The sequence below is a fragment of the Aulostomus chinensis genome, chromosome 1, assembly GCF_037954235.1.
Source record: "Aulostomus chinensis isolate RoL2024-O1b breed Wild chromosome 1, RoL_Achi_v1.0, whole genome shotgun sequence".
NCBI lineage: Eukaryota > Metazoa > Chordata > Actinopteri > Syngnathiformes > Aulostomidae > Aulostomus > Aulostomus chinensis.
In genome coordinates this window covers 10213482-10221491 of record NC_141320.1, presented here as the reverse complement: position 1 = coordinate 10221491, position 8010 = coordinate 10213482, and positions in this window count along the sequence as shown.

Below are 8010 nucleotides of genomic sequence, written 5' to 3'. Positions count from 1 at the left end.
GAGGAAACCACGGCGTTTCACTGCTTTACATTTAGAATCTCACGCCAAGCCGGAGAAGCAGGTCCTGAATCAGTCACGTGGTCACTGCCGGCTGAAGAGGCTTCGGACGTCACCACATACGTCATCAATACGCGCTTCACAAAAGGAGAAGAAGACGCGGGAAGCTTTGAACACAACAAGGAAAGAAGGAGAAGTCCGTGAACCCCCGGCCTCGGTCTTTGTCTCCTGAAGGCTGAGTGGCGCCGGTAGAACCTCAACATGTGCGCCGCGCAGCTGCTGCGGGTGTCGGTCCAGGAGCGGATCCTCGCCGCCGCTGAAGACTTCCTGCTGCAGCTGGGAGAAGGAGACTCAGCGGCTGGAGTCCCGGTGCTGAGAGCGCTGCTCACCGAGCGGCTGGCGGCGGCCGCGGAGCAGATCGTGGCTCTGCTGGAGGAAACCGTGGCGGAGTACGAGCGGGAGAACCGCCGGCAGAGGTTGCTGCTCGATGCCGTGCTGAAGCCCCGAGTCAGGCTGGACAGAGCAGGTGAGTCCCCGCAGGGACCTGCTGGGCCCCTCATTCCTGGGTCCTGTTAAGAAGCCCTGCCTTAACAATCAGTAGCAGCGTGTTACCATTGAACTGAACCACAACAACACCTCGCCTGAATGACGTTCACACTGGATCACCAACTGCTGCTAACTTGTGGACCAGAATGTGAACCAGGCTCCAGCTGCATTGTTACCAACATAAAGGGAAGTTTTAGGAGCTCAGGAAACAAAGTCGACCTGAAACAATTGGTTTATTTCCTGTTGTTACTGATTTAATTTAAAACCTCCAAAGAAATGCATACAACATGACAATTAACACCTCAACATCAAAACAGTCAGCGCACACACACACACGTCAGCAGTCTGTCTCCTGCAGCAAGTCACATGATATGCAAATGAGTCCCGTCAGAATGAACCAATGTTACAGTCGCTTTAGGGGACAAAATCCAAAGGCAAACCTCCTGCAGACACCAGTGAAGCTCTGTTGTTTCATTTCAATGCAGTTTCAGTCCAGATCAGTGAGTCCAGAGCTGCTAGCTTGACAGCTAAACACGGAGCATCACAACACTCAGCAGGACCCTGGCTGGAGTCGTTCTGCCAGCTTGAAGTGACGTCACTCATGCAGCTCTTTGAGTGTCTCAGTGGTTCAGACCTCCAGTGCTCCAACATGAACAGGAACTTTGAAGACCATCAACCATTCATCAACAACACAGAACAATGAGAAGAGTTTCCAATTCTAAATAAAAGGCCATCACACTGTTACTACTACAATATTACAGTATTAGAGGTTTAGAAAGTTCACCAAATTAAGAGTAAAATGATATCATAGGCATTGACTCAGCTGTGGAACAACCATGAATTCTGCTCGCTATCAAGAAATCCTGGCAAAGAATGTTGGGCCATCAGTTCAAGACCTCCAGCTGAAGCGTACCTGGGTTCTGCAGCAAGACAACGATCTGAAGCACACCAGCAAGTCCACATCTGAAAGACTAAAAAAGAACAAAATGAGGGTTTTGGTGTGGCCTCGTCAAAGTCCTGACCTGAACCCTATTGAGATGCTGTAGCAGGACCTTAAAAAGGCTGTTCATGCCCGAAAACCATCCAATCTGATTGATCTTTTCAATTTTGCACAAAAGAGTGGGCCAAAATCCCACCACAGCGATGTGAAAGACTCATTGCCTCTTATCGCTAACACTTGACTGCAGTTATTGCTGCAAAAGGTGGTTCAACCAGCTGTTAGGGTCAGGGGGGCAATCACTTATTCACATGGGCCTTCGGAGGCTCAGATGTTTTTTACCTTATTAAATGACATTGGCACCAAAAACTGCATTTTGTGTTTCCTTGTGTTTTATCTTTGTAAAATATTTAGGTTTGCTGGATCTGAAATGGATGAGCCTGACAAATGTGCAAGAAATGTCAGACATTAACTGATGAATCAACTAGCAGATGTGATCATGAATGGACAAAACCATTCAGCAGAGGGGACCTTTGACCTTTGACCTGGGTGACACAACGTTGATCCAAGCATCTGAAGCCAGCGTTTCTGTTCCCAGTTTGCTGACTGGTCGTCAGTAGCAGGACGTCTCTTTTCATTGAGTTGATCTCTGTTTCTGTCTGTTGCTCCGCTGTTTCAGAGTCAAATGAAGAGATTTCTGATGTTGCTGTTTGTGTCCTCCAGATGTGGAGCAGCTGCTGGTGATTAAAGAAGAGGTTCCCCCTGAGCTGCAGGACCCAGAGCCCCCCCACATTAAAGAGGAGTGGGAGGAGCTCTGGACCAGTGAGGAGGGAGGGCAGCTTCAAGGGCAGCAGGAGGCTGATATCACCACGTTCCCCTTCACTCTGGTCCCTGTGAAGAGTGAAGGGGACGAAGAGAAACCTCAGTTCCCACAGCTTCATCAGAGTCTAACGGAGGAGAACTTGAAAGAAGAGTCTCTGAGCAGCAGCCCAGTTCATCATCTGAAAACAGAAGCTGATGGAGAAGAGTGTGGAGGACCAGAACCAGAACCAGCCAGCAAGGTAGATCCAGATCCACTTGTACAACCCCAGACTGAAGACCAGATGTCAGACTCTTCTGAATCTGAGACAGAAGTCAGTGAGGATGAGCGTCCCTTTAGGTGCTCAACATGCAGTAAAGGTTTTAGTAACAGAAAGTGTTTGGATAAACACATGAGAACACACACTGGGGAGAAACCATTCCATTGCTCAATTTGTGGCAAAAGATTCTCAAAGGGATATTTGACCACACACATGAGAACACATACCGGAGAGAAATCATTCCCCTGCTCAGTTTGTGGCACAAGATTCTCAGACAAGAGACATCTGAAAAGACACATGAGAACACACACTGGGGAGAAACCATTCCCCTGCTCAATTTGTGGCACAAGATTTTCAGAAAATGGATATCTGAAAAACCACATGAGAACGCACACTGGGGAGAAACCATTCCTCTGCTCAGTTTGTGGCACAAGATTCTTAGAAAAGAGACATCTGAAAAGACACATGATAACACATACTGGGGAGAAACCATTCCCTTGCTCAGTGTGTGGCACAAGATTTCCAGAAAATGGATATCTGAAAAACCACATGAGAACACACACAGGAGAGAGACCATTCCCCTGCTCCCTTTGTGGCAAAACATTCTCTGTTAAGGGACATCTGAAATCACATATGAGCACGCACACTGGGGAGAAACCACTCCCTTGCCCCGTTTGTGGCAAAAGATTCTCAGAAAAGCGACACCTGACAAAACACATGAGAATGCACACTGGGGAGAAACCCTTAACCTGCACAGTTTGTGGCAAAAAATGGTCAGAAAAGGGAAATCTGACAAAACACATGAGAACGCACACTGGGGAAAAACCATTCCCCTGCTCAGTTTGTGGTAAAAGATTCTCAGTCAAGGGAAATTGGAAAAGACACTTAAGAACGCACACTGGGGAGAAACCATTTGTCAAAGCATGACATTGAAGCTGTAACAAAAGTGTGGGAGATGCAGGTTGAAAGCCAAATAATGAATGTATTTAACAAAAAAAAAAAACAACACAATGATGAACCAAATATGGGCCCAGGTGCCTCCAACTAGGAGGAATGAACATTTCCCCACCCTCCAAAAGACATGAGATTCCACGTGACTTTTCAGTTCAACCGGTGTATTGGGAGCTAATGAGCGGTGTGCGCCAAAACTGGATCACATTTTGATGCTGCAAAAACAAATCCCTGCAATCGTTCAAAATAATAATACAAGAACACACCTTCAGTTTGTTTTGTGTCAGAACTGTTCTTGAAGAGCTTCAAAGGGAGGAGGATTTTAAACACTACTCTGGATTTTACTGGAGGCCAGTGCAGCAAAGCTAAGACTTGGGTGATGTGGTCGCTCTTCCTAGTTCCTGTCAGTTCGCTTGCAGCTGCATTCTGGACCAGCTGCAGAGTCTTCAACCACTTGTTAGTGCAGCCTGATTATAAAGAATTACAACCATCCAGCTTAGAAGTAACAAATACATGGACTATTTTTTTTAGCATCATCTTGGGATGGAATGTGTCTAATTTTTGAGATAGTGTGTTGATGAAAAAAGGCGGTCCTTGAAATTTGTTTAATGTGGGAATTGAAGTACAACTCCTGACCAAATTGAACTCCCTAAGTTCTTAACTGTGCTGCTGGAGGCCATAGTGATGCCATCCAGAGCAGTGATATCACTAGAAAATGGGCCTCTAAGGGTTTGGGGCCAAGCACAAGAACTTCTGTCTTATCAGAGTTGAACAGTAAAAAGTTACAAGTCATCCAGGCCTTCAGGTCTGGAATGCATGTTTGTAGTTTGGATAACTGTTGGCCTTCATCCAACTTTATTGATGAATATAATTGAGTATCATCTGTGTAACGATGGAAATGTATGGAGTGTTTTTGAATAACATGACCTAAAGGAAGTGTTGAAGTGTTCAAGTCTCTGTGGCAGGATTTGATGGTCAATTGTGTCAAAGGCAGCACTGAGGTCTAACAGGACGAGTACAGACACCAAGCCATGATCTGATGAATTAAAGGTAGTTAGTAGTTTCTACAGCGCTGTCTCTGTGCTGGGCTGGGCTCTAAAACCAGACTGAACCCCTCAAATCAACTCTTGTCATGTAGGAAGTCACTCAGCTGATTACCAACTGCTTTCTCCAGGACGTTAGAGAGAAAGGGGAGGTTAGCTATCAGTCTGGAGTTGGCGAGAACCTCAGGGTCTAGAGGAGGCTTCTGAAGCAGTGGTTTCATGACAGCTGCCTTCAAGGACTCAACTCAGAATCAGGGATCTCTGTAGTAGGGAGACATGGCATTGAGTTTAATACTGGTGGAATTACTTCCTTCAGATGTGGTCAGACCCACCCTGAGAGTTTGGGGAGAACCCTTGAAGCCTGGGACTTCAGGTCCAACGCTGAGACCACGGCGTGATGGAGAGTTCTGATGATTCATCAGCACAATCAAACTCTGAGAACTCCTCCCTCCCTGGTTGATCTGAGTCAAAGTTCCCATGTCTGATCAACTTCCTGTCCTGATGACATCACTGCTGCAGGTGAACAGTTAGCATTGCTCTGTTTGATGAAGCTGCGTTCAGGAAATGAGGAAGTTTCCCTTTGTGTCACTGCTTCTCTACTAATCTGATCTCTGATCAGTTCACCAAGAAGAGTCTGGGGTCAGGGGCTTGATGAGTAGAGCTGTTTAGTCAGGAGGAGGCTGCTCTGATTGGTTCCTGACACTGAGACAAGACCTCCATTTATTTATGATGACATCACCAATAGGAGCCTTCCCAGTCTGTCAGGGGGTAGAATTCAGTCAGCACCAATGACATCAGAGTCAGAGTTTAGACATCAAAGCAGACATCAAAGCCTCTCTTAGAAAACCAAAATATAGAGAAATATATTTGAAAAGAATATTGCACGTTTATAAATACTAGAAGAATGAAGAGAAGGTGGTAGAGGTGGAGGCAGAAAAGAGGAATGTTTTTTTGTTTCTCTTCAGTTAAAATTATGTTGTGTGTTCTTTCATCTTCAAATCTGTTTTTGTTTTGAATAAATTAATGGTTCTTGATTATTTTACTCTTTGTGTCTGTGACAGTTTTGAGATTATTTTGATGATGTCAGAGCTGTGTTTTTATCATATTTTTCATAATCAGTTGTCTTTTATTGTTTAATAAATGTATAAAACTTTATAGGTGAATGTTGTCTGTTAAGTTGTTTGTTTGTTGGGTGGAAATTTATCACAAATGTTGAAACTGTGAAGAAAGAAGTGTTTTGTTGGTGTTCTGCCTGGTATGGATTGTAAATTTCTTTTGCTCACTCCCTTGATGAGGTAGAAGAAGCCGGACCATCAAGAAGACCTGAAAAAAGACAGCAGAGGCAGGAAAAGTGGAACCAGAAAGACACAAACCTCACAGACTCAGAGTCTCTGTGGCGCTCGGCTGTTAACAGAGAGGCTGGTGGTTGGAGCCCCCCAGGGACCAGGACCAGGCTCTACTGGTGCTGAGGACTCTGTTGATCAGCTGCTGAGTTGCTACTTGATGTCAACATTGGTCTGTTTCATCCTCAGTAGTTTGATCCGAGCAGAGTCGCTGCATCGATGATCTGAATGTGGACGGACAGATTGACCCTCCACAGCAGACGCAGGTGAGAGCTCTGCCAGCTGGAGCCTCTTGGGTCCCGGGAGGCTTCACTCCTGGAGGTGGAAATGGTGAGGAGTTTTAAAATCTGCTCCTCTTTTACGCTGACTTGTTTTCTTGGGTTCCCTCTTTTATTCATGTGTGATTTTAGTCTCAGCTCTCTAAACCTGAATGGAGCCAGAACCCATTTTAAAAGAGCTGCTCTTTTAAACTCCTGGAAATCAAGAGGATCCTGCCATGTTTGTCCAGGAGACCCACAGCACAACAGTCAGTGAATGGGGATGCAGGCAGGCTTTTAATGGGGGTCATTTGAAGTCCCAAGTCCAGTTGGAGCAGAGGGTGGAGTTTGATTCTCCAGGAGTTTTTGTTGTTGTTTTTTTCACCAGTTTCTTTTGGTTTGGAGGAAATCATTCCAGGTGTTTGAAAGAAAGTGAGAGCAACTTTGGAAAATGTTCAACTGGTGTTTTCATTTTTTTATTTTTTTTAACCTGTCCTGTTCAGCAGCAGCATCCATGTTCCTGGTGCTTTGTTGGACTGAAGCAGTTCTACTCTGCTAAGGAGGAACCTGATAAACTCCTCCTATCCCCATCTGTGTTGAACTTTATTAGGAATGGTGTTGGTTCATTGATGAAGCTACCGGACTGAGACTCAGGAGAGGACAGGAAGAGAGAGCAGGGACAGGACAGGGAGGACAAGGGGGGGGGGGGCAATAGGAGAAAAACAAACAAAAACAATAACAACAGAAAAAAAGAAAAACATTGGTTGCAGAATTTCCAGTGCAGATTTACCATTTGGTTTAATATCATTTTAAGATAAATGTCTGAGTGTGTGATTATGGGTCAGTTGTGCGCTCCATGCGTGTATGTGTGTATACATGTGTGTATGTGTATGTGTGTGCTACGGTTTGTCTTGGATGCCGTGGGTAGCTGGCTGTAGCTGATGTGGGGGACCAGGACAACATGCCCCCAGTCCAGGATAGCAGGCAGGTCAGGACCAGGCCACCAGAGCACCCAGAAACCCCCAGAACACAGGGAGCCCCAAGCCACCCCTCCCCCAGGAAACAGCCACAGGCCCAACCCATTATATTCTTTAATATACTGCAATAGTAATGGACCCTCTATGACACTGTAGTGATGAATCTATCAAGGAGTAAAAATGATTATAATCAAAGAATTTTGAAGTAAATTTTGAGATCAGTTTGAGCCTCTCTCTCTGTCTCTGTCTCTCTCTGTCTCTCTCTGTCTCTCTCTGTCTCTCTCTGTCCCTCTCTCTCTCTCCCCCCCCCTCTCTCTCTCTCTCTCTCAGGAGCTTTTAAATGAATATTTTAATAAAACAGAACAGGAGACTGAAGAGTGATCACTCAAACCCACAGGCTGAATGGGACATCTCTTAAAAATATTGAACCACTGAGTAAAACCATAGAAGCGCTCCTGTCTAGTCGGTGCTAACAAGTTAGCTGTTGAGTGAGTCCAGCTGTGCTGTCCAGGAATCCTGGTCAAAAGCCTCCACACATCAAACAGCTGGTGTGTTGGTGGATCTGTGGATCCTGCTGGAAGAAGCAGGGTGGAGCTCTGAATGGTTCCTGTCTCAAAGAGCTTCTCTGTGCAGCTCCCATCAGCTCCTAAAAACAGGAAACCAGCAGATTCAGTGTTGAACAGTGGCATTAAAATGTTTCCAAAGCTGTCCTGTCAACCATTTGTTGGTGCAAAGACATTTAAAAACACCAGTTGAACATTTTCCAAAGTTGCTCTCACCTTCTTTCAAACACCTGGAATGATTTCCTCCAAACCAAAAGAAACTGGTGAAAAAAACAACAACAAAAACTCCTGGAGACTCAAACTCCACCCTCTGCTCC